Source organism: Rhincodon typus, chromosome 13, assembly GCF_021869965.1.
Source record: "Rhincodon typus isolate 14 chromosome 13, sRhiTyp1.1, whole genome shotgun sequence".
NCBI classification, from domain to species: domain Eukaryota; kingdom Metazoa; phylum Chordata; class Chondrichthyes; order Orectolobiformes; family Rhincodontidae; genus Rhincodon; species Rhincodon typus.
Genome location: NC_063344.1, coordinates 11,158,688 through 11,183,256, shown reverse-complemented (window position 1 = coordinate 11,183,256; position 24,569 = coordinate 11,158,688). Strand labels below are relative to the sequence as shown.

General features: G+C 43.2%; 1 protein-coding gene and 1 pseudogene across 2 annotated transcripts in view; both read left to right on the top strand.

Annotated features, from left to right (window-relative positions):
* mindy4b (MINDY family member 4B) overlaps nt 1-24,569 on the top strand; it is a 97,398-nt gene that overhangs the window by 4,567 nt on the left and 68,262 nt on the right. The window lies entirely within an intron of this gene.
* On the top strand, nt 21,188-21,546 carry LOC109923469 (annotated as a pseudogene).

The window sequence follows — 24,569 nt, the reverse complement described above, 5'->3', positions numbered from 1 at the left end:
GACAAGAGTTTCTGAAATTACTCTCTTTCCACTATCAAGATGAGGTGATGGCCTAGTGGTTTTCTCACTGAATTGTTAACCCAGAGACCCAGATAGTGTTCTGGGGACACCAGTTTGAATCCTGCCACAGCAGATGGTAGAATTTGAATTCAAAAAAGTATCTGGAATTAAGACTCTAGTGGTGATCATTAAACCATAGTCAATTGTTGGGAAAAGCCCATCGGGTTCACTAATGTCCTTTAAGGAAGGAAACTGCTATCCTTACCTGGTCTGGCCTACATGTGACTCCAGACCCACAACAATTTGGTTGACTCTTAACTGGCCTCTGGATGAGCAATAAATGCTGGCCTAGCCAGTGACGCCCTCATTCTGTAAATTAATTATAAAAAAAGCTATTCTTTCCACATGTGCCATTGCAAAATATTCGTTCAAAAGGATGCTTTGCTGAAGTATTACCAGAACTAGCCTTGTCTTCAATACAGTTACACCAACTGCAGTTGACATTATTTGAACATAAACAAAGTTGCTGGAGAGGCTCAGCAGCTCTGGCAGCATCTGTGAAGGAAAATACAGAGTTAACGTTTCGGGTCCGGTGACCCTTCCTCAGCCACCGGACCCGAAACATTAACTCTGTTTTTTCCTTCAGAGATGCTGCCAGACCTGCTGAGCTTTTCCAGCGACTTTGTTTTTGTTCCTGATTTACAGCATCCGCAGCTCTTTCAGTTTTGGTTTGAACATAGTTTAGTTTGCCAACAAGCCTTGGAGTTCATTGAGCAGTATGTTGATAAACCTGACTGAGGAATGTCAATCTCACGACTTTGTTTGGTGACAACATGCCTTTGAGGTTTGTTTGTAATTCCAGATTGCATTGATTTACATGTCATTAAAGCTGTAAGTTTTCTTCACATGTCATTTACAGGAGAACTGATTGTTACTGTGACCGATAGAATCATTTTATATATGGGAGCCCCCTTTGAGTTTGACTTGTCCCTTACACAATGACCACTCAAAGACACGGTCTGATAATCTAAACATGAGATTTTACAGAACATCAGTTGCTGACAGCACTTGACCCACCCCATCTTTGCTCGACAATTTCAAAATTCACCCATTAGCTTCCTTGGTCTCCATCAATTTCAGGTTCAAAGTGTCCCTTAATAATGCTAAGAGAGGGCTGCCTTGTTTAGGATGGGATGATAAATAAAATGTAGATCTCCCTATTTAGGTGAACATGAGGTGGGTGGGGGGAGGGATCTTATGATACAGGTAGTGCCCCTACCTCTGGGCCAGGCCCCCCCCACCAGGTTCAAAGTCCTGTTGCTCCAGATAGGAGTCACATGAACAGTTTGATTAAAAATACCTAAATCAGTACTATGGCCCCACCTGGCGAACAGTAGCCATTGTCTTCATCACTTCTGCTCAGTTTAGGCCTCTGAATCAGAACATAGAACAGTACAGCACAGGAACAGGCGCTTCGGCCCACGATGTTGTGCTAAACATGATGCCAAATTAAACTCATCCCTTCAGCCTGCCTTGGTCCATATCCCTACATTCCTTGCATTTTCATGTGCTTATCTAAAAGTTCCTTAAATGTCTCTATCATATCTGCCTCCACCATTACCCCCAGCAGTGAATTCCAGACACCTACCACTCTCTGTATAATGAACTTGTCCCTCACGTCTCCTTTGAACTTTCCCCCTCTCATCTTAAATGCATGCCCTGTGGTACCAGATGTGTTAGACATTTCAATTCTGGAGTCATGAGGTTCCAGGGAATTGATCTCGGTTGACATGTTAATTCACTGCTTAGGGGGCACTGCATTGTGGGAGGTGCAGAATCATACCCGAGCATCAACTAATCACCAAGAGACACGACCAATTCTCACTTGTCTCACTACACATGGACAACAAGGAATACAAATTCGTCTGGGACAACACATCCATAATCTCACAAACCAAACAGAGACATGCCAGGAAATTCCTGGAGGACTGGTATTCTATCTGGAACTCCATCAACAAACACATTGAATTAGGCCCTGTACAAACCACTGAGAAACAAAACCGGAAATAATACCAATCACCCCAGCAAACCGAGGCATATAAATAACAAGAGGGACAGAACACCAACGCTTCACTGGAGGCGCACTGATGATGTTACCTAGCAGGGTGATGAAATGTTTGCAACCAAACCCACCGGCTCAGCGATCAAGTCTACAACCAACCTAGTTCCAATCTTCTGCCTTTTCCCCATTTCCTTGCACACCATTTCTATCCAATGGCCTCCTAAATGCCTCTATTGAAGCTGCTTCCATGTTTCCAGGCAATGCATTCCACACTCTCATGACTCGGAGTGAAAAGCCTTTCTTCACATCACTCTTGCCTCATTGGTATGTCACTTTAAATCTATGCCCTCTTGTTCTTTATTCTTTTATAAGCAGGAACAGCTTCTCCCTATCTACTCTATCGAACCCACTCATGATTTTGAAAATCCCTGTCCAATCTCCTCTCAGTCTTCTTCTCCCCAGTGAGAACAATCCCAGCTTCTTTAATCTAGATACGATAGCAACATTTAAGAGACACTAAGACAACCACATGAACAGGCAGGCAGGAAAGGGATATGAATCATGCACAGACAGATGGGATTAGTTTAGAATGGCATCAGGGTCGGCATGGTGGGACAAAGGGCCTGTTCCCGCGCTGTACTGTTCTATGTATCTGTGCAGATGTATTTTTAAACCACAGGCCAGGTTGAGATAAATGTTCTTATCTTTTGCCAAGTGTATTGCCTACCAAGACTGCAGAAAAAAAACTGACCTCAGTTTTATAAGTGCATTTGCAAAAGCAATTTTTCTTTACTGACATATCTATATATATTTTCTATATATGATATATAGAAAATTTGATTACTATTTGCAGGGATCCAGCACAAATTTCTTTCCTCCATTTTCACCTTTAAATATTTTACCCTATCCTTTACTGGTGAAGTATTTTCATTCTAAACTGTATCCTGTTGGACCATTTGCTTGAGCAAGTTGTTCCTAGCTTTTTATCAGTACTGTTGTGGAAGCTTTCCAGATTGTTCAGCAAGTTTATTCAGCGAGTAACTGAAATACACAGCACAGGAAGGTTTAATCCAGTCTGTGCTAAGTTAGCTGGTCTCAACCAGAATTCTGAGTGGCATTCTACAATGGCTATCAGAATCCTGGAATTAACAGAAGAAGATGGGATGGTGGGGAGGGGATAGGTGTAACCTGGATTTCTCTCTCGATCTTTATCTCGTGATTGCTGTTGGATGTGAGCCACGTTCAAATCCTAAGAAAAGGATCGGGCTCTGCCCAGTCAGGTACATTCTGACATTCACCATCTTCCATTTGATTGATTTGGTTTATTATTGTCACATGTACCTAGGTACAGTGAAAAGTTTTGTTTTGCGTGCAGTACAGACAGATCGTACCGTACAAAGTACATTAGGGTGATAGAGCAGAGTGAGGAATACAAAATGTTACAGCTGCAGAGAAGGTGCACAAAGACCGAGATCAACATTTAATATTAAAATTTGAGAGGTCCATGCACAACTCCAATAACAGCGGGGAAGAAGCAGTTCTTGAATCTGTTGGTATGTGTGTTTAAGCTTTTGTGTCTTCTATCTGACGGAAGAGGTTGGAAGAGATTATAACTGGGTGGGAGGGGTCTGTGATTATGTTGGCTGCCTTCCCAAGGTTGACTTGCATGATGTACTGGGTTGTGTTCACAACTCTCTGTAGTTTCTCATGGTTCCATTTGAATAAAGCTGTCACCAAGGATCAAGTGCATTAGTAGCAACATCTATAATAAACCCACCAGCTCGGAGTGACAAATACCAATTAATAATACAATTTAAATGAAAGTGCATGCATTTTAGAGAAATAAAGTGTTAAAGTAATGTAGAACTTTTAATTTTCAAAAGTCAGCTTAAACATGTGATTGTGGAGTCAGCAATAATCAATGGTGAGCTGATGTGAGCAATCATATTGTTTGACTCGTGCCTGATTTAAGTGAGATACTGAAGGCTGCTTAGCAGCAAGTACCAGAATAAGGGAATAAATGGCAAATATTCAAATGCAATTATGCAGTGTAATACTACTGCCTGTTATAATTGATATAAAATACGCCTTTCTATACAGAATTCTACATTCAATCTTGTTAGACAGAAAAAAAGCAGCACAAAGAAGGACATTCAGCCCATCTGTACCAGCTCTTTGAAAGAATAATATCCAACAATTGAACAAGAAACAAGAGTAGTCTACTCGGTTCTTCAAACCTGTTCTGCCATTCATTAAGTTCATGGCTGATTGATTTTAATTTCAGCTCTGTATTCTGTATGTCCCTGATAATCTTTCTCCCCTTAGTAAAGAAGAATCCATCTACCTCTGCTGTAAAAAATGTTTTCAAGATTCTACATCCACTACCTTTTGAACATGAGTGATCCACTTAGTCCCACATCCCTGATGTTTTCACGTGGATTTGCATGTTTTTTTCTAATCATATTTAGGCTAAGCCACATAAAAATAGTATATTTCCTTTCCTAAAGGACATTAGTGAACCAGATGCATTTTTACAACAACTGTTACCAATAGACTAGCACTTTTCTTAATTCCAGATTTTATTTGAATTTAAAATTTGCTCCCAGACCATACTAGGATTTAGACTCATTGCTTCTAGACCATTAAAGTTTACAAGCTTGGGATTATAGCCACTGACTCAAACACTACACCACCACCTACCTGACAGAGCAGTAATTAAATCACAATTTAAAAGATTTACCATCATGATATTCATTAAGAACCATCCATGCAACTTTTTATTTCACTGTGCCATAAACAGACTGTCTCCAGGCTACACAACAAGAAGCTCATACCTTGTTAAGTAAGGAGAGAAATATAGCAATCCAGAGATCACTGATTTATAGGCATTATATGTATTTTAAGAAGGTTTAAGTGGCTCAATTAAAAAGCAATAAATTGTATCTTTAATCATGGCAAAATAAAGGTCAAACACTTCCATAAGCTACTTTACATTTTGCTTTTTTAAAAGTAAATGAACAAATCTAGTTATAGAGGATAGCAGAACTGTTGTGCATATGTTACAGTTTGCATTCAGTTTAACATATAAAAGATGTATATTTACTGCAGGGCGCTACCATTCATCTCTACTGTGTTTCATTTATTTTACTGAATGTAGTGCAGTCCATCTTTTTGCATTTTGTTGAGGATGTCTTTTATGCCATGACAAAAAACATTCACTGATTTCCTCCAGTGACTCCGTGAGAAGTAACTAAGACTTAGTAAGAGCATTAAAAATTCAATTACATTCAAATGCACCGAAATTTATCATCTATAAGATTAATAGCTGTATGCTAATAGCTAGATTTCATTACCAGTGTTATCAGGTGATATCAGGTCATGTGGAACTGGGAATTGAGAAACTCACTTCCAGTGAGATCTAGCTCAAGCGTGTCTCTATCTGTAGTGTGAGTAGGCATTACCCGAGGTGACTGGACAGCTGGTTTGTAATGTGGAGTGATGCTAACAGTGCAGATTTAATTCCAGCACTGGCTGAGTTTATCAGAAAGGTCCCTGCTTCTCTTGCCTGAACTGTGGTGACCTTTAGGTGAAGCTGCCTCCTGTCATCTCTGTCTAGTGGAATTATAATGACTTATAATCATAGAGTCATACAACACAGAAACAGACCCTTAGGACCAACTCGTCTGTGCCAACCAGACATCCCAATCTGACCTAGTCCCATTTTCCAGCATTTGGCCCATATCCCTCTAAACCCTTCCTACTCATACACCCATCCAGATGCCTTTTAAATGTTGTAATTGTATCAGCCTCCATGACTTCCTCTGGCAGCCCGTTTTGCATGAAAATGTTGACCCCCAAGTCCCTTTTAAATCTTTTCCCTCTCACCTTAAACCTATGCCCTCTTGTTTTAGCCTCCCCTGCCCTAGGTAAAAAGCCTTGGCTCTTCACCCTATCCATGCCCTTCATGATGTTATAAACCTCTATAAAGTCACCCCTCAGCCTCTGACTCTCCAGGGGAAAAGGCCCCAAATTATTCACCCTCTACCTATAACTCAAACTCTCAAGACCCAGCAGCTTCCTTTTCTGCAGCTTCTCAAGTTTAACACCATTCTTCCTATTAAAGGGCGACTAGAATTGTGCGCAGTATCCCAAAAGTGGCCTCACCAAAGTCCTGTAGAGCCTCAACATAATGTCCCAACTCGTATACTCAATGTTATGACCAATGAAGGCAAGCATGTCAAATGCCTTCTTCACACCCTGCCTACCTGCAACTCCACTTTCAAGGAAATATGCACCTGTACCCCTAGGTCTCTTTGCTTGGCAATACTCCCTAGGGCTTTACATTAATTGTATAAGTCCTGCCCTGGTTTGCCTTATCAACATACAACACCTCACATTTATCTAAATTAAAATCTATCTGCCACTTATTAGCCCATTGGCCCATCTGATCAAGATCCCATTGCACTATGAGATAATGTTTTTCACTGTCCAGTACGCCACTTATTTTGGTGTCATCTGCAAACATACTAACCATACCTCCTATATTCACATCCAAATAATTTATATAAATGCTGAAAAGCAGTGGACCCAGCACTGATCATTGCCCCATACTGCTGGTCACAGGCCTCCGGTCCAAAAAGCAATCCTCCACCACCACACTCTGTCTCCTACCTTCAAGCCAATTTTGTATCCTGGATCCCATGTGAACTAATTTACTAACCGGTCTACCATACAGAACCTTGTCAAATGCTTTGCTGAAGTCCACATAACAACATCTACTGCTCTGCATTCATCAGACTTCTTTGTCACCTCTTCAAAAAGAAACTTAAACAAATTTGTGAGACACGATTTTCCACACACAAAACCATGTTGGCTATCCTTAATTAGTCCTTGACTTTCCAAATGCATGTAAATCCCATCCCTGAGAATCCCCTCTAACAGCTTACCCACCACTGATATCAGGCTCATCAGTCTTTAGTTCCTGGCTTTTCCTTACAGCCTTTTTTAAATAATGGCACCACATTAGCCAACTTCCAGTCTCCTGGCACCTCAGCTGTGGCTATCAATGATACAAATGTTTCTGCTAGGGGCCCAGCAATCTCTTCCCCAGCTTCCCACAAAGTTCTGGAAAACACCTAATCAGGACTTCATTTTTACTTTTAAGTAGTTACAATTTGTTTAAGTTTGCACTAGCACTCCTCACGTATTGAAGTCTCCCAGAACCTGCTTGCGATATTTATACAGAACGAGGTTTCTCTGCCATGTTTAGGGGCTATGAGCTCGGCACGCACAACAACTTCACTCACTTAAAGCAAACTGTTACAAATGGTGGAAATTTGAACAGTTACCAAGAAGGGTCATACTGCACTGGAAGTGTACAATGTTGAATGGCTGTCTTCTCTCTCCACAGATGCCACCAGGCCTGCTGGGTTTCTCCAGCACTTTCTGCTTTAATACATGTATTTTATGCATGTTTCAATGCTGAGCTTTAGACTGAATCTTCCAGAGGAGCAGGGCAACTTGGAAAGTGGCTCTCTGATTTCCACTTTTAACTGTACATGTGTTCATGCTGTCTGATTTACTTCAGCAATAGTGAGCACTGACATCCTCAGTGTTATTCCTATCACAATATCCTAGCTAATGCCTGTTGTTTTGTCTATGTGTGCACCAGTGGAATCCCATGGGGAACCATGGTTGCTGTTCACCATCCTTATCAATGAAATGGCCGAAGGTGAGGGAGACTTGAAACATTGATTCCGTTTCTCTCTCCACAGATGCTACCAGACTAGCTGAGGATCTCTAGCAATTCCTGTTTTTGTTTCAAACATTCTCAGTATTTGCCCAGCTGAGACGTGACTTTCTTGATTCTTTACGAAGAGTTGGATAGTAGGGAGGTGTTTACAGTTGTGCATCCCATAGCAGTGGAGGCATAGTGATTGAGCATGCTCAGCCATTGCATTGGGCCACTGATGAATCGTAACATTCTGCAGGTATTATGGGAATATTGAGGGAATGATGTGCCCACTGATATCGGATAGGTGGTAGCGTGAGTATTCCCTATTCTACTTTCTCTTTGCTACAGCAAGGATAAGAATCATGCTTCCTGTTCACAGCTACAGGTAGGTGCAATTACCGCTTTGTCACCTGAATTTCCTGTTTCAGGAACTTATCACATTACAAAAACATAGCCTTTGTTGCAATCAATAATGCAAAATGAAACAACTCTCAGTCAATGAGGTATGTGGAATTAAGTATGTGGTGGCCTCCCAGTCCATAACAAACAGAACAGTGAAAAGGAACATGTCCAGTAGCCCAGTCTCCGTGGAAACAAGTGGCTCTGAGATTAACACATGTTCTGTTTGATTGAGCCATTGCTCTTTCAGCTTGGCGTCTGTGAGGGTCCTCCTGGGTCATCTCACCTTCAGCTTTCTCATCAGAAGTGACTTCCACACTGAACTGGATGATCAGCCATGATCGGGGCAGCATGGTGGCTCAGTGGTTAGCACTGCTGCCTCACAGCACCAGGGACCATTCTTGGGTGTAAGGGTCCATACCCGAAACGTCAGCTTTCCTGCTCCTCTGATGCTGCCTGGCCTGCTGTGTTCATCCAGCTCCACACCTTGTTATCCCATTCTTGGGTGATTGTCTGAGTAGAGTTTGCCCATTTGCCCCATGTCTGCGCGGGTTTCCTCCAGGTGCTCCGGTTTCCTCCCACAGTCCAAAAATGTGCAGGTTAGGTGGATTGGCATGGTAAATTGCCCATAGTGTCCAGTGATATGTAGGTGGGTGGATTAGCCATGAGAGGTGCAGGGTTGTAGGGATAGGGTGGGAGAGGTGTACATCTGGGTACGATGCTCTTCGGAGAGTCAGTGTGGACTTGTTGGGCCAAATGGCCTGTTTCCACACTGTAGGGATTAATTGATCATATTGAATGGCAGGGCAGCCGCGAAGGGCCTACTCCTGCTCCTATTTTCTATGTTTCTACGTAACTCAATTGAAAAGACAAAGTTAATTACAATGAATTGTGGTTTTCATGAGATTTTAATCATTGCAGATAAGCTTCTCAATACCTGCTGAAGAGAAGGTTGTCCTTTTCCCTGGTGTGGGGAGAGAAGTTAAAAGGTTTATCTTGACAGTGAGAATCTGATTTTTGTCTCTAACCCAATTAAGTCTACCTGCTCGCTATTAATTTTACAACCTCTAGGACTAGAAAATCATATTTACCATACAGAAACAGGCCATGCTGCCCAACAAGTTCATGCAGTTATTTATATTCCACAGGAGCATCCTCCCATTTTATTCATCTAATCCCTCTCTTTTCTTTTCTTTTCCTTTCTGTCTAATCTGTTTCTCTCGTTCCCCACTAAAGGTTAGTTTCTATCCCTCACCTCAACTATTTCATGTGGTACCAAATTGCTTTCTCTATATTAAGGAATGTATTAGTCACAATTTTACTATAACAGGGACTCCAACCACAGGTGGTGATGTTGAGGGAGGGCACTGAGCAAGGGTGTTCAAACAGTCAAGCGGATGCTCTGTGGTGGAAAGGCTAAGTTTTGGAAAGTGGCTTCATGGACCAAAAGAAATACAGACAGATATAAACTCCATCTAAATACTCTGTATTCCTCATTTAATCTTAATCTCCCTTCATGATTATAAAGACCCAATTCCAATGAAATAAAGAATCTCTGCCTCTTGATCTTTGAATCGCCTGTGTGCTTTAACCATGTGATACAATTATGGGCCCCTAGTCCGGGTGTCCCGCACAGATAAACATTTTCTCTGAGTCTACCCTAACAAACACTTCCATAATCTTAAAGAGCTTTAGTGGTCATCTCTCAATCTTCTCTTTTTGCTGAGAGAGAGGAGAAATCCAAGTTGTTCAACCTTTTCAGATAAGTATGACTTCTCAGTTCTCGTGGAGGTCTGGTAAAAATCATTTCCGAACTTTCTCCAGTACATAAATGAACGAGATGGATGAAAGGACTTCTAAATTTGTAATTATCACGGGGAAAGTCGCTTGCATGACATAACCACCTGCTCCAGCACCTACGTAGACCCATACCCCCAGCATGAGTCAGCCCCTTCAGGAGCTGGAGGGAGAGAATGGAACAAAATGTCACCATGTTATTTTTAAATTCTGGCTCTTGAAAGTTGTTATACAGCCAAATGTTGCCTTCCTCACCCCAACTATTTGAATTATGCACTGCAGAGGGCGAGAATGATTTAGTCACAGCTTCCTCGAGATGGTGCAGTACTTTAATGACAGATTTCAAAAACTAGGTGTCAGGGTTTTGCAGATAAGAAAGACAGCTTGTGTTTACACAAGTCGACAAGTCAATAGTAGCCCGTCACTAAATTAATCCCAGACCTTTCCTTTATGGAAGATTTTATTTGTTTAAAACTTCAAGCATAGTCCAGATGTTGGGTAGCTTAATTATGACTTGATGTACTGAGAATTGTTAAGGTACAGTAATTGAAAGTATTACCTGTGCTGGAATAATCATTTTCCCAATCTATCGTGTAGACTTACGATAAGTAATGTGCATAGTGTCTTGTCACATCAGAACATTTCAAATCATTATTGTGATGCAGGTTAGCACAGCAGTTCATTCTCCAGAGGATCAGAGAATTACAGAATTGTTATGGCGCAGAATGAGGCTATTTGTCCCATCATGCCTGCACTGTTCTATCGCCTAGTGCCAATCTCCCACCTTTTCCCAATATCTCTGCACACTATTTCTATCCAAACACTTGAACAGTGCTTCCTTAAATGCCTTGATTGTACCTGCCTCTGCCTCTATCAATCTCTAAGAAATAGGAATGACCAGGAAATCTACTTTGTTATCTGTTGATCCAGGACAAATTGACTAATATCAGAGGCTGTATGATACCCAAGCCCACATCTCTTCAAGACAGAACTATATAACAAGGAACAGGAGTAAGCCTTTCAAGATCATGACTGATCTGGTATAACTTCAAATCCTTAGTGGTAACTTAGCACCCCCTTGGCTACCAAGAATCTATTAACATCTGCCTTAAATATATTCAAAGTCATTGCTTCCACCACCTTTTCAGAAATAGGTCTAAAGACTCATCACCTTCTGAAAGAAAAGCTCTGCTTCATCTCGATCTTATATGGGTGACCCTTTATCATTAAACATTGACCCCTTGTTCCGATTCATGTAGAAAGGTGACACATCCTCTCCACATCTCTCCTGCCAAGTCCCTTCAGGATCTTATATCCTTCAGTCAAGGTGCCTCATACTCGTTTAAGCTCCAACATTAAAATAATGAGGGGGTTTACTAGGATTAGACTTGTGAAATTATTTCTGATTCTGGGGAAATATAAAACTAAGGTCATACGTATCGGGTACACTAACAAGAAATTCAATGAGAAATTTAACAGTAATGTCTTTACACATAGTCTGGTTGGACATGGAACCTACTACCATGAGGAGTGGCTGATGCTCCTTAAAACCTACTTCCCAGCCCAAGTTTTTGCTCATCAGTTTTAATATCTCCTTTTATGTGACTGAGTGTCATGTTTGGTTTGATAATACTCCTATTAAGCCCCTTGAAATGTGATACCGTGTTAAAGATGCTATGCAAGTTGCTGGTGTTGAGAGAAATAACATAGATGCATTTAAGGATGTGGTGTTATTTCTCATGATACCTTTCTTTAATTGATTCATGGGAAATGAGCATTGCTGACTGGGCCAGCATTTATTGCCCCTCCCTAGTTGTCCCTCCCTAGTGCTCAGCAAAAGTATATTCCAGTGAAAAGGAAGGACTGTAAGAAAAGGGGTAATCTGCTGTGGGTGTCTAAAGAAATAAGGGAGGCTATCAAATTGAAAGAGAAGGCATACAAAGTGGCCAAAAACAGCATGAAGCTAGAAGATTGGGAAAACTTTAAAGGTCAACAGAAAGCCACAAAAAGAGCTATAAGGAAAAGTAAGATAGAACATGAGAAAAAACTAGCACAGAATATAAAGACAGATAGGAAAAGTTTTTACAAATATATAAAACGAAAAAGAGTGGCTAAAGTAAACGTTGGCCCTTTAGAGCATGAGAAGGGGAATTTAGTTATGGGATATGATGAAATGGCCGAGGCATTGAACAGGTATTTTGTATCGGTCTTCACAGTGGAGGACACTAATGACATGCCAGTAATTGACAAAGAGACGAAGGTAGGTGAGGACCTGGAAACAATCATTATTACGGAAGAGGTAGTGTTGGGCAAGCTAATGGAGCTAAGGATTGATAAGTCTCCTGGCCCTGATGGAATGCATCCCAGGGTACTAAAAGAGATGGGAGAAATAGCAGGTGCACTGGCGGTAATTTTCCAAAATTCGCTGGACTCGGGGGCAGTCCCAGCAGATTGGAAAACAGCAAATGTGACGCCACTGTTTAAAAAGGGAAGTAGACAAAAGATGGGGAATTATAGACCGGTTAGCTTAACCTCTGTAGTGGGGAAGATGCTTGAGTCTATTATCAAGGAAGAAATAGCAAGGCATCTTGATAGAAATTGTCCCATTGGGCAGACGCAGCATGGGTTCATGAAGGGCAGGTCATGCTTGACAAATCTTTTGGAATTCTATGAAGACATTACGAGCAAGATGGACAATGGGGACCCAGTGGATGTGGTGTACCTAGATTTCCAAAAGGCCTTTGACAAGGTGCCATACAAGAGGCTACTGCATAAGATAAGGATGCATGGCGTTAAGGGTAAAGTATTAGCATGGATAGAGGATTGGTTGACTAACAGGAAGCAAAGAGTGGGGATAAATGAGTGCTATTCTAGCTGGCAGTCAGTGACTAGTGGTGTGCCTCAGGGATCGGTGTTGGGACCGCAATTATTTACAATTTATATAGATGATTTGGAGTTGGGGACCACGTGTAGGGTGTCAAAGTTTGCAGATGACACTAAGATGAGTGGCAGAGCAAAGTGTGCAGAGGACTGTGAAACTTTGCAGAGGAACATAGATACATTGAGTGAGTGGGCAAAGGTCTGGCAGATGGAATACAATGTAAATAAATGTGAAGTCATACATTTTGGTAGGAGTAATAGTAAAAAGGATTATTACTTGAATGGTAAGAAGTTGCAGCATGCTGCTATGCAGAGGGACCTGGGTGTCCTTGTGCATGAATCACAGAAGGTAGGTCTGCAGGTACAACAAGTAATTAGGAAGGCAAATGGAATTTTGTCCTTTATTGCTAAAGGGATTGAGATTAAAAGCAGAGAGGTTATGTTGCAGCTGTACAAGGTGCTGGTGAGGCCACACCTGGAGTACTGTGTGCAGTTTTGGTCTCCTTACTTGAGAAAGGATGTATTGGCACTGGAGGGGGTGCAAAGGATGTTCACTAGGTTGATTCCAGAGTTGAGGGGGTTGGCTTATGAGGAGAGACTGAGTAGATTGGGATTATATTCATTGGAATTCAGAAGATTGAGGGGGGATCTTATAGAAACATATAAAATTATGAAGGGAATAGATAAGATAGAAGTAGAGAGGATGTTTCCACTGGCAGGTGAAGCTAGGACAAGAGGGCATAGCCTCAAGATTAGAGGGAGCAGATTTAGGACTGAACTGAGAAGGAATTTCTTCACCCAGAGGGTTGTTAATCTATGGAATTCCTTGCCCAGTGAAGTAGTTGACGCTACTTCAGTAAATGTTTTTTAAAAAAAGGTAGATTTTTTTTTGAACAATAAAGGAATTAAGGGATACGGTGAGAACGCGGGTAAGTGGATCTGAGTCCATGAAAGGATCAGCCATGATCTTATTGAATGGCGGAGCAGGCTCGAAGGGCCAGACGGCCTACTCCTGCTCCTAGCTCTTATGTTCTTATGTCTTTGAGCTGGTGAGCTGCCCTCTTGAACTGGTGCAGTCCATGGGCTGTAGGAAAGCCCACAATGCCATTAGGGAGGGAATTCCAGAATTTTGACCCAGCGACAGTGAAGGAATGGCGATATATTTCCATATCAGGATGGTGAGTGGCTTCGAGGGGAACTTGTAGGTGGTGGTGTTCCCACATTTCTTTAAGTGATGTGCTCATGATATTATCACGTATTACAACATGCAGCTTGAGAGTATAAAGGTCTCATATTCCATCTTACCTCAGATCACTTGAAACATGAAGCATGCAGGTGGGCTTCAGCAGTTCAAGAAGGCAGCTCACCACCACCTTCTCAAGGCCAACTAGGGATGGGCAATAAATGCTGACCAGCCAGTGACACCCACATCTCACAAATGAATAAAAAAAAATTCTCTGTTGCAATTCAATAGCTTAATGTTAGCCCAGGCACTTACATGCCTGAAGGGGTGCAATGTTTCTACATAATAGTTAGTTGTAATTAGTGCCTGTTGAATTCTTCAATACCACAATATCCACATCATGGAAGATAACATGAGCTTTTCCACATTGGATAGAACACCCTGTTGGTGGGAAACTGACACCAAAGCGGAAAATAGATTTCCTTAAATTTGTTCTTAGGAAGTGAATGACCATTATTTATTGTCCATCCCTAATTATACTTGAGAAGGTGACAGCAATCTGCCATCTTGAACTACTGGAGTCTATGAAGGTGCAGGTATACACACGGAGCAAGGAGGGAGAGAAGCTTTGAAGGCAATGGTGAAAGGATGAGGAGAAGTAAAGTTAGAGGAGATTATGTTGAGCAAAAACCCAGTGTAGATTAAATAAGCTGGAAGAGTTTTCCCTGTTCTGGAATTTCAAAGGGACAAGCAGATCGTGGGACCTTGATTTGACAGTGAGTCAGTAGTAAGTGAGGATACTTGTCATCATCCTAGATAACAAGGTGTGGAGCTGGATGAACGCAGCAGGCCAAGTAGCATCAGAGGAGCAGGAAGGCTGACGTTTCAGGCCTAGACCCTTATTCAGCCATTTATGACGAAGGGTCCCCACCAGAAACGTCAGCTTTCCTGCTCCTCTGATGCTGCTTGGCCTGCTGTGTTCATCCAGCTCTACACCTTGTTATCTCAGATTCTCCAGCATCTGCAGTTCCTACTATCCCTTGTCATCATCCTCACAGGTGCACTGACTGGAATTTTCTGTCCACAGCATTTGTAGGATCTCCCACATGCTCCTTCATAAGCAGGCAGAGCCTCACTTCAATGTCTCATCAGCGTCTCTGACAGCGCAGTACTCCCTCAGACCTGCACTGGGTTATGGACAACATGGTATCAACTCCTCAGCAAGTGACAGCAGAAAAACGTTTACAAATTGCGCAAACATCTTCTTCTGTAGAGCAATGTGACCACCAAAGCAATTCCCATCCACTCTCCCACTTTCAGTGTTGCACTGGAGTACAAGGCCGGATGCTCATGCCATTTACTGAGGTTTGCTTCTGAAACACGGAGTTTCAGCAAATGATGCATTTCAAGAACAATTAAACACAAGGACCAAATAAATGACCATAACCACTAGTGGAGGCAGCACTCTGGTGTCTGATATCATAGAATCCCTACGGTGTGGAAACAGGCCCTTCGGCCCAACAAGCCCACACCAACCCTCAGAACATCCCACCCAGACCCATCCCGCTAATCTACACATCCCTGAACACCATGGACAATTTAGCATGGCCAATTCACCTACCCTGCACGTCTTTGGATTGTGGGAGGAAACTGGAGCATCCGGAGGAAACCCACGCAGACACAGGGAGAATGTGCAAACTCCACACAGACAGTCACCCAAGGGTCGAATTGAACCCAGGTCCCCAGCACAGTGAGGCAACAGTGCTGTCACCTTCTCAAGTATGATTAGGGATGGACAATAAATAATGGTCATTCACTTCCTAAGAGCAAATTTAAGGAAATCTATTTTCCGCTTTGATGTCAGTTTCCCACCAACAGGGTGTTCTATCCAATGTGGAAATGCTTATGTTATCTTCCATGAACCACTGAACCACCATGCCACCCAATGTCAGAAGGTTCAGGTTCTGGCCCAAGACCTGAGATACAAGGTGCAAGGTTTCAGTGTGCAATCTGTATGAAGGTGTGCTGCACTGTCAGAGATGCCTTTTGACGAGGTGCTAAACTGAGAACAGGTGGGTGTACAAAGTACTGCAGTGCCCCTTCAAATAAGTGCAGTATTTTTAACCTTGCTTTGCACTGATATATACCTCATTACCTAAGAATATAGCCTAGATGCTGCACTCTTTCCTAAGATAGGGATTTCTCAGAATCCATTTCCAGCTGATAATAAAAATGGGCTGCCAACTTTCTAAGCAGCTGACAGGGGTCTCAGAGTGATTCCCCCACTCAGATCTTCCCCTCTCCATATGAGATCATGACCTTATACAAATACTTAGCCTCACTTGATAACTCACCTTCGATAACACCTTCCAAACCCGCTATCACCCAATCAGACAAGGGCTGCAGAATCAAGCGAACACCCCCACAGGGAAGTTTCCCTTCTAAGTCCAACACCATTCTGACTTGCAGCTATATCACCTTCCTTTCACTGGGCCAAAAATCCTAGAACTTCCTTCCTAATAGTATTTTGGATACACAAGCACATCATCGAACCCCGACAGTGTGGAAAGGGGCTATTTGGCTCCTTGAGTCCACACCAACCCTCGAACCAGCATCCCACTCTGACCCTGCCTCCCGTCTATCCCCATAACCTCACATTTACCACGGTTGACCTACTCAGGCTGCACATGCCTGGACACTACAGACAATTTAGCATGGCCAATCCACCAAACGTGCACATCTTTGGACTGTGGGAGAAAAGCCAGAGCACCCAAAGGAAACTCACACAGACACAGGGAGAATGTGCAAACTCCACACAGACAGTCACCGAAGGGTGAAATTGAACCCAGGTTCCTGGTGCTGTGAGGCAGCAGTGCTAACCACTGAGCGACAATGCTGCACATGGATTGCAGCAGTTAATGATGGCAAGTAAACACCACATTTTTCCAGAGTAATTGGGGTGGATGACAATGCTCACAACCCAGGAATTAATGAAAAATATCACATACCAGAATGGGGGTGGTGTAGTGCTAATATTCACTGGGTTAGTAATCTAGAGACTGAGGCTAATGCTCACCATACACTTCTAATCATGGCTCATCCTACCATGAAGGTTGTCAAAGCTTCAATTCAATTGATAAATCTGCAGTTAAAATTTGATCTCAGTAACAGTGGCTATGGAAATGCATTTTTTTTGTTGTAAAAACCCATCTGATTCACTCATACTTTTTAGGGAAGGAAATCTGACTTCTTTAACTGGTTTGGCCTACGTGAAAATCTCAATTAAGTGGTTGGCTCCTCACTGTCCTCTGGAAGAGTTGAATGGGTTGTTAGCTAGGGGTTAGAGCTTTAGTAATTTTGTTAGTAAAGCAAAGCTAGCAATGCAAGTGGAAATGACAGATGTATGATGAATGGCTAACAAACGAGACTCACAGACAGTCAAGCTTTGGAACGTAAAAGCCACATTTTCAGCAGATAGTGTCAGCCTTGGATCAAATACAGACAATCTCAGTGAACGTCTGTGGGAAAGTATGGGTGGGTGGCACAGTGGATAGCACTGCTGCCTCACAGCCTTGGGTGACTGTTTGCACATTCTCCCTGTGTCTGTGTGGGTTTTCTCTAGTTTCCTCCCACAGTCCACAGAATGTGCAGGTTGGGTGGATTGGCCATAGTGAACTGCCATGTAGTGCCTAATAATGTGTAGGCTAGGTGGATTAGCCATGGGAAATGCAAGGTAATGGGGATAGGGTAGGGGGCTGAGTTTGTGCTCTTCAGAAGGTCAGTGTAGACTTGATGGGCTGAATGGCCCCTTCCCACACCATAGGGATTCTATGATTCACTGCTGTCACTAATCCAGGGAGAAAATCATAATGGTCATGAGTAAAATGGTGTGTTTTTCATGTTCTTTGAACATTTGAATTTATTATCTTTAAAAATATTGGATGGGCGTGGCAGGTGACAGTGTCTTTGATCAAGCGTAGCTGTTATAGATGAGTGATCATATCATTAAGCTGTGCAGGAGGACAGATTTAACAACCCCAGAGCTCAAGCATAGGCATTGCACAACATAACTGGGCAGGATAGGTGGCAGATGGGGAGGAGTTCATACACTTAGTAGGAATTGGGAGAAGGAGGAGCCCAAATGCAAAAGTTGAAGAGAGACATGTTTCAGGAGGCGGTTTCAAAACAGGACAAGTCAACCCAGTTTGGGGGTATTTGGCTTGATGCAGAAGGGAGGAGAATAGAATCTGGGATCTAGGGTTGGAGAGGGTTGTAGAAGTTGGGATGGTGCAACTTCATCATAGAATGTTATAGATATAAACTTTGGAACTTAATCAAGGAATTTCTATTTATAGAATCATAGAGTCATACTGCATGGAAATAGACCCTTCAATCCAACCAGTCCATGCCAACCATAATCCCAAACTAAACTCGTCCCATCTGCCTGCATTTGGCCCATATCCCTCCAAATTTTTCTTATTCATGTACTAATCCAAATGTCTTTTAAACATTGTAACTGTACCCGCATCCACCACTTCCTTTGGATGTTCATTCCACACACGAACCACTCTGTGCGTAAAAAAATTGCCCCGCGTCTTTTTGAAATCTTTCTCCTCTCACCTTAAAAATATTCCCCCTAGTCTTGAAATTTCCCCATCCCCAGGGAAAAGGCACTTGCCATTCACCTTATCTAAACCCCTCATGATTTTATAAACCTCTGTAAGGTCACCTCTCCTCCAGTGAAACAGCCTATCTAGCTTCTCCTCATAACTCAAGCCCTCCATTCCCAGTAACATCCTGGTAAATCTCTTCTGAACTCTCTCCTGCTTAATAATATTCTTCTTATATCCAATGAAGATTTTTTTGTTTTGAACTTTCAGTTTGAGTCAGCATTGCATCACTTTTGCTTTTGGAATTAGAGCCTTATTACACAATCCTCAAATTAGGCCAATTGATATAGATTTTTAAGCAACCCATTTAGAGACTTTCAGATGTATCTCTAGGCACATGGGGACTGGGTCCTACATCTTTGAGCGAAGAGACACAGATGCTACCACTGCACCACAGGGAAATATTTTTCTATTCGACCTGTTCAGAAATGTTACTGCATGCTTCTGGAGCAAGTGGGACTTGGCTCAGAGGTATGAATGTTACCGCACCACCACCAGACAGCAAGTGTCTTTCAGGTCACTTGATAGCAACTTCAGATCAATTGACATCTACTTCAGAATAATCCAGAAGTTCCTTCATTATAGATCTTCTGTGGCCAAGCATGCCACCTGCTGGTCATTTCAAGTAATCTGAGGTTTGATAATTTGAACACAAATGTTATAGGAATAAGTTAAGAGGTGAAATAGAAGCACAAAACATGATCTGCCATTCGTGGGTCACCCATGAGGGAATCTAACACTGTTTTACAGTTTGTAGATAATTCTCTCTCACACTTCAGGCCAGACAAGGACAACCAAATGAATGCTTTGTATGGGTTTTAAACCTGTGTATCATCTCAAATAACTCTGGGATGAAAATGTTAACAGACTACTTTGCAAATTGTTCGGAGATATAAGCTGAGTTAGACATGACCCATGAAAGAATTTTTGAAACTTGCTCGTACGTTTGAGTATTGTGAAGTGAGTTCAAGAAGCCAGGAGCTGCAAATCTTTCCGGGTCATGATGAGGAAATTGGGGACATATGATATGAAGACGCTCTCCCCTCATTCCAGTGTAACATGTCGTGCACCCGCATGAGAAAAAAAACAGGCAATACCAGTACACACACTGGCATGGCTAATATGGTCACAGCCTTCTCGATATTCAGTGAGACCCTGCACAGTTAATAAATGCCGGTTGGTGGTGTGATATCAAATTGTAGGGCAGCAGTTGTCAGCTCAAGCAGCAATGTAAACATTGAAAACAGGACCAGGAGTAGGCCATTTGGCCCTTTGAGCCCCATTCAATATGATTGTGGCTGATTATTCACTCTGTATCCTGTCTCCACTTTCTCCTCACACCATTTGATCCATTTAGCCCTAAGCACTATATTTAAATCCTTCTTGAAAACATTCAATACTTTGGCCTCAACATTTGCCTGTGGCAGAGAATTCCACAGGCTCACCAATCTCTGGGTGAAGAAACTTCTTCTCATCTCAGTTCTAAATGGCTTACTCGCTATCCTTAAAGGGTGACCCCTGGTTCTGGACATCATGGTCATTGGGAACATCCTTCCTGTGTTTACCTTGTCTGGTCCTGTTAGGATTTTATAGATTTCTATGAGTTGCCCCAATGTTCTCCAAAACTCCATCGAATACAATCCCAACCAATCCTGTCTCGCTTCATACACCAGGAACCAGTCTAGTAAACCTTTGTTACCCTCCCTCCATAAGAAACAGATGCCCCACATTTCATAGAATCATAGAAAAATCCTGTACAGAAGGAGGCCATTCACTCTACCATGTCTGTGCTAGCTCTTTACAGAGTAGAGATATTCAATCTTTTTTTAAAATTCACTTATGAGACATGGGCATCATTGGCTGGCCATCATTTATTGCCCATCCCTAGCTGGCCTTGCAAAGGTGGTGATGAGCTGCCTTCTCAAACTGCTGGCAGTCTATGTGCTGTAGTTAGATCCACAATGCTGTTAGGGAGGGAATTCCAGGATTTTGACCCAATGAATGTGAAGGAACGGCGATATATTTCCAAGTCAGGATGATGAATGCCTTAGAGGGGAGTTCGCAGGTGGTGGTGTATACACGTATTTGCTGCCCTTGTCCTTTGAGATGGCAATGGATGTGGTTTGGAAGGTGCTGTCTAAGAATCTTTAGTGAATTTCTGCATTACATCTTGTAGATGGTACACACCGCAGTGACTCAGTGTTGGTGGCAGAGGGGGTAGATGTTTATGGACATGGTGCCAATCAAGTGGGCTGCTTTGTCCTGGATGGATTCTTGTGTGTTTTTGGAGTTGCACCCATCCAGGCAAGTGGGGAGCACTCCAAACTTATACTTTGAAGATGGTGGATAGGCTTTGGGTAGTCGGGAGGTGAGTGATTCATTGCAGTATTCCTAACCTCTGACCAGCTCTTGCAGTCAGTGTATTTGTTTGTGGGGTGGGGAGGGACAGGAGGGTTCCCAGCATGTTCCACGCACTTGCTGGCGAACATGGCGGAGCCACTGAGCTGGAGACACTGGGTGCCGACACTGTACCATTGACAAAGACCCTGTTGAGGAAGGGCAATACCTGGTACCTGGTGGATAGTCAGTGGACTAAGCAGTGGAAGAAATGGGTTGGTTTTGATAGCTGGGACAAATACCAAATGGGAGACCAAAATACATATCCTGGCCCTGTGGACAACTTTGGGCTCCTGAAGGGTGGAGACTCACAGTCTCTAAAGGAAAGCCTCATCGGTGAGCTGGATTACATCCTGGTACAGAAGGTCAGAATATGCTGGTCAGCTGGTATGGACTAAAAGAGAACCTAGAACCAATCGCATGAAAGGTGGTGAAGCAGAGCATGTTTGTGAGGCATTGCAGAGTGGAGGTATACCTAACAGAATTAAAGTCGTGCAAAACTGGTGACATGAACAACGTCATAACAAAGCTGACATCACAGAGACAATTGGAAAGGAGATGCAGACACTGGTTAGTATCCCAGAAGAAAAAGAAATTAGATTCTAGAATGAGTACACGAGCAACAAGTTTAAACCCTTGAATAAGCCCGTAGCACGATGCGGAACTGTACCAGGGCAGCTACTGGGAACAGAGCAGAAGAATGAAGGTGGAACATGACCAAGTGGTCCTTTGACTAATAACCCAACGCTGGTAAATATCACTGCTGTTCCTGGAGCATTCGCTTCGGTGCGATGGGCCCAGCATCACGTTTGAGCCCAGCTCAGGGTCCGCAGGGGACTCATGCCAGCAATGACATCAGTGGAGGCAAGATGGCAGTAAAGGATGGCGACACATTCCCAGTGGTGGTGGTGTGGCTCCAGGCCATGGCTGGGCCCGGGTACCCGATAGCGGAGACGGTGGCGTTCCAGCCGCATGCGGAGACTCAGAGGGGGCTGAGGGATGGACTTTGTGGCTTTGTTTTTCTGGCGGTGAGGACTCATGGCTGAGGCTGGGGATGGATCTGGATAATTCCCTTTCTTTTGGCTGTTTCTTTTTATTTCTGCTTCTGTTTTTAATTCTGTCTTTTGTCCGCTAAGATGGCACCAGAGAATAGTGACTTTGTACACTTTTCACTGTACTCCTGTACTCGTTGAGTTGAGAAGACGTGACAATAAAATCTAAATCTAAATGTATTTTGCTAGTCCAATTCAGTTTCTGGTCAATGATAACCTCCAGGATGTCGCTAGTGGGGGTGGGTGGGGGGGGTTTGTGGGGGGTCGGGGTTCAGCAATGATCTTGCCTTTGAACCTCAAAGAATGATATTTAGATTCTCTCTTGTTGGAGATGGTCATCACCTGACAGTTGTGTGGCACGAATATGACTTAGCAATCAGACTCGCAGTGTAACTTGCGCAGGCTTGAAGCTATATTTATTCACATGCAGTTCTCTGTCCTTTGTAGGCAAAAGGAATATGCCCACACATTGCACCTTTTCACATATGAAACTCTAGGGAGACAGACATCCGTGCTTCATCCCCATAGCAATGCCCTGAGCAATCAGAGTTGACATGCCTGGTTTGTGTGGTTTGACCTTAGTCACTTAACGAGACAGTTAATGGTTCTGGCTATATCTGCGTACCAAGCGTAGTCCAACCAATTAGCACTCGCTTCCAATGTTATATAAATTGTTCTTTTCATTTCTAACGCTGGTTGCTTTTGGATGAGTGCAACACAAAAAGCTGAGACCTCGCCTGGAATCTTTTAGGCGTCTGAGCGATGTGGGCCTCAAGCCGAGAAATCTGGGTGAAGCCTTTCCCAACATCGGGAGAACATGTTGCATTTTCAAGAAGAAACCTGGGTTTCCAGACAAGATTGTTGCTGGGGAACAGTAAGATACCTTTTCCATGGGGATTATTGCCTGTTAGCAGCCTCATTAAGCACAAACCTCACCTCATTCATATGCAACTCCCTATCACATCACCCACTGTGAGGAAACTAGATGTCAACAAATCCAGACCTGGAGGTCAGAGTGGGTACCTGGTGAGTCCAGGTTTCCACTTGGATACCAAACGAAAACGTCTCAGGACGGTCTCCAGGGTCCCTGCTGCATTCATCCCACCACCTTGCTACCCGTGGGCATTGGCATGTGAAAACTGCCAGTCTCTCAGGACCCCCATGGCATCTCTCCAATCCACTTGCACCACATCCAGCTTTTTAAAAGCTGCACATTGGGAAACACTGGCAACTATCATTGTAAAGCTGCAGCAAGGACACTTTGCACACGGGCTGGACCAGGCTGCATCTCAGGGCTTGCTCTCCTAGTGCTCATTCACATAGAGGCATAGAGATGTACAGCATGGAATAAGACCCTTCAGTCCAACTCGTCCATGCCAATCTGATATCCTCAATTAATCCCATTTGGCACATATCCCTCTAAAGCCTTCCTATTCATGTACCCATCCAGATGCCTTTTAAATGTTATAATCGTACCAGCCTCTACCACTTCCTCTGGCAGCTCATTCCATACACACACCAACCTCTGTGAGAAAAAGTTGCGCCTCAGGTTCCTTTTATATCTTGCCCCTCTCATCTTAAACCTCTAGTTTTGAACTCCCCTACGCTGGGGAAAAGACCTTCGCTATTTGCCCTATCCCATGCCCCTCATGATTTTATAAACCTCTAAAAGGTCACCCCTCAGCCTCCAACGCTCCAGGGAAAATAGCCCCAGCCTATTGAGCCTCTCCCTTTAGCTCGAGCTCTCCAATTTTCTGAACTCTTTCAAGTTTCACAACATCTTTCCCATAGCAGGGAGACCGGAATAAAACCCGAAAGCACTGCGGATGGAAGGGTCACTGGATGCGAAACATTAACTCTGATTTCTCTTCACAGGTGCTGTCAGACCTGCTGAGCTTTTCCAGCAACTTCTGTTTTTGTTGTTGTTGTTGTAGACCAGAAATGGACACAGCTCACACCTACCTGGACGCTCACTGCCTTTCTTTGCCTTGCCTTGCCATGACTTGTCTCTAAACATATTGGCAGTTCAGGCAGAGCCTAAACATTCACAGTACCATTGTGTTCACTTGCTGTTTGGTGCAGATGCAGAGCCAGGCTGGTTGTCAGTAGCAATCAGCCCAGGATGTTGGGCACAGTTGGACGTCAATCTCACATCTACAGCATGTGCCAGCTGCCAGCACAATAAACACATTATTCAACCAAATGGCCACATCTGAAAGTATGCAGGGGGTAGTCCTCTGCCAAGGGGTACAGGTGGGCATCATTCAATTCGAATGTCAGAGGTCAGGGGGCAAAGGGGACAGTTGGAAGCAGAGATGGTAGGAACTGCAGATGCTGGAGAATCTGAGATAACAAGGTGTAGAGCTGGATGAGCACAGCAGGCCAAGCAGCATCA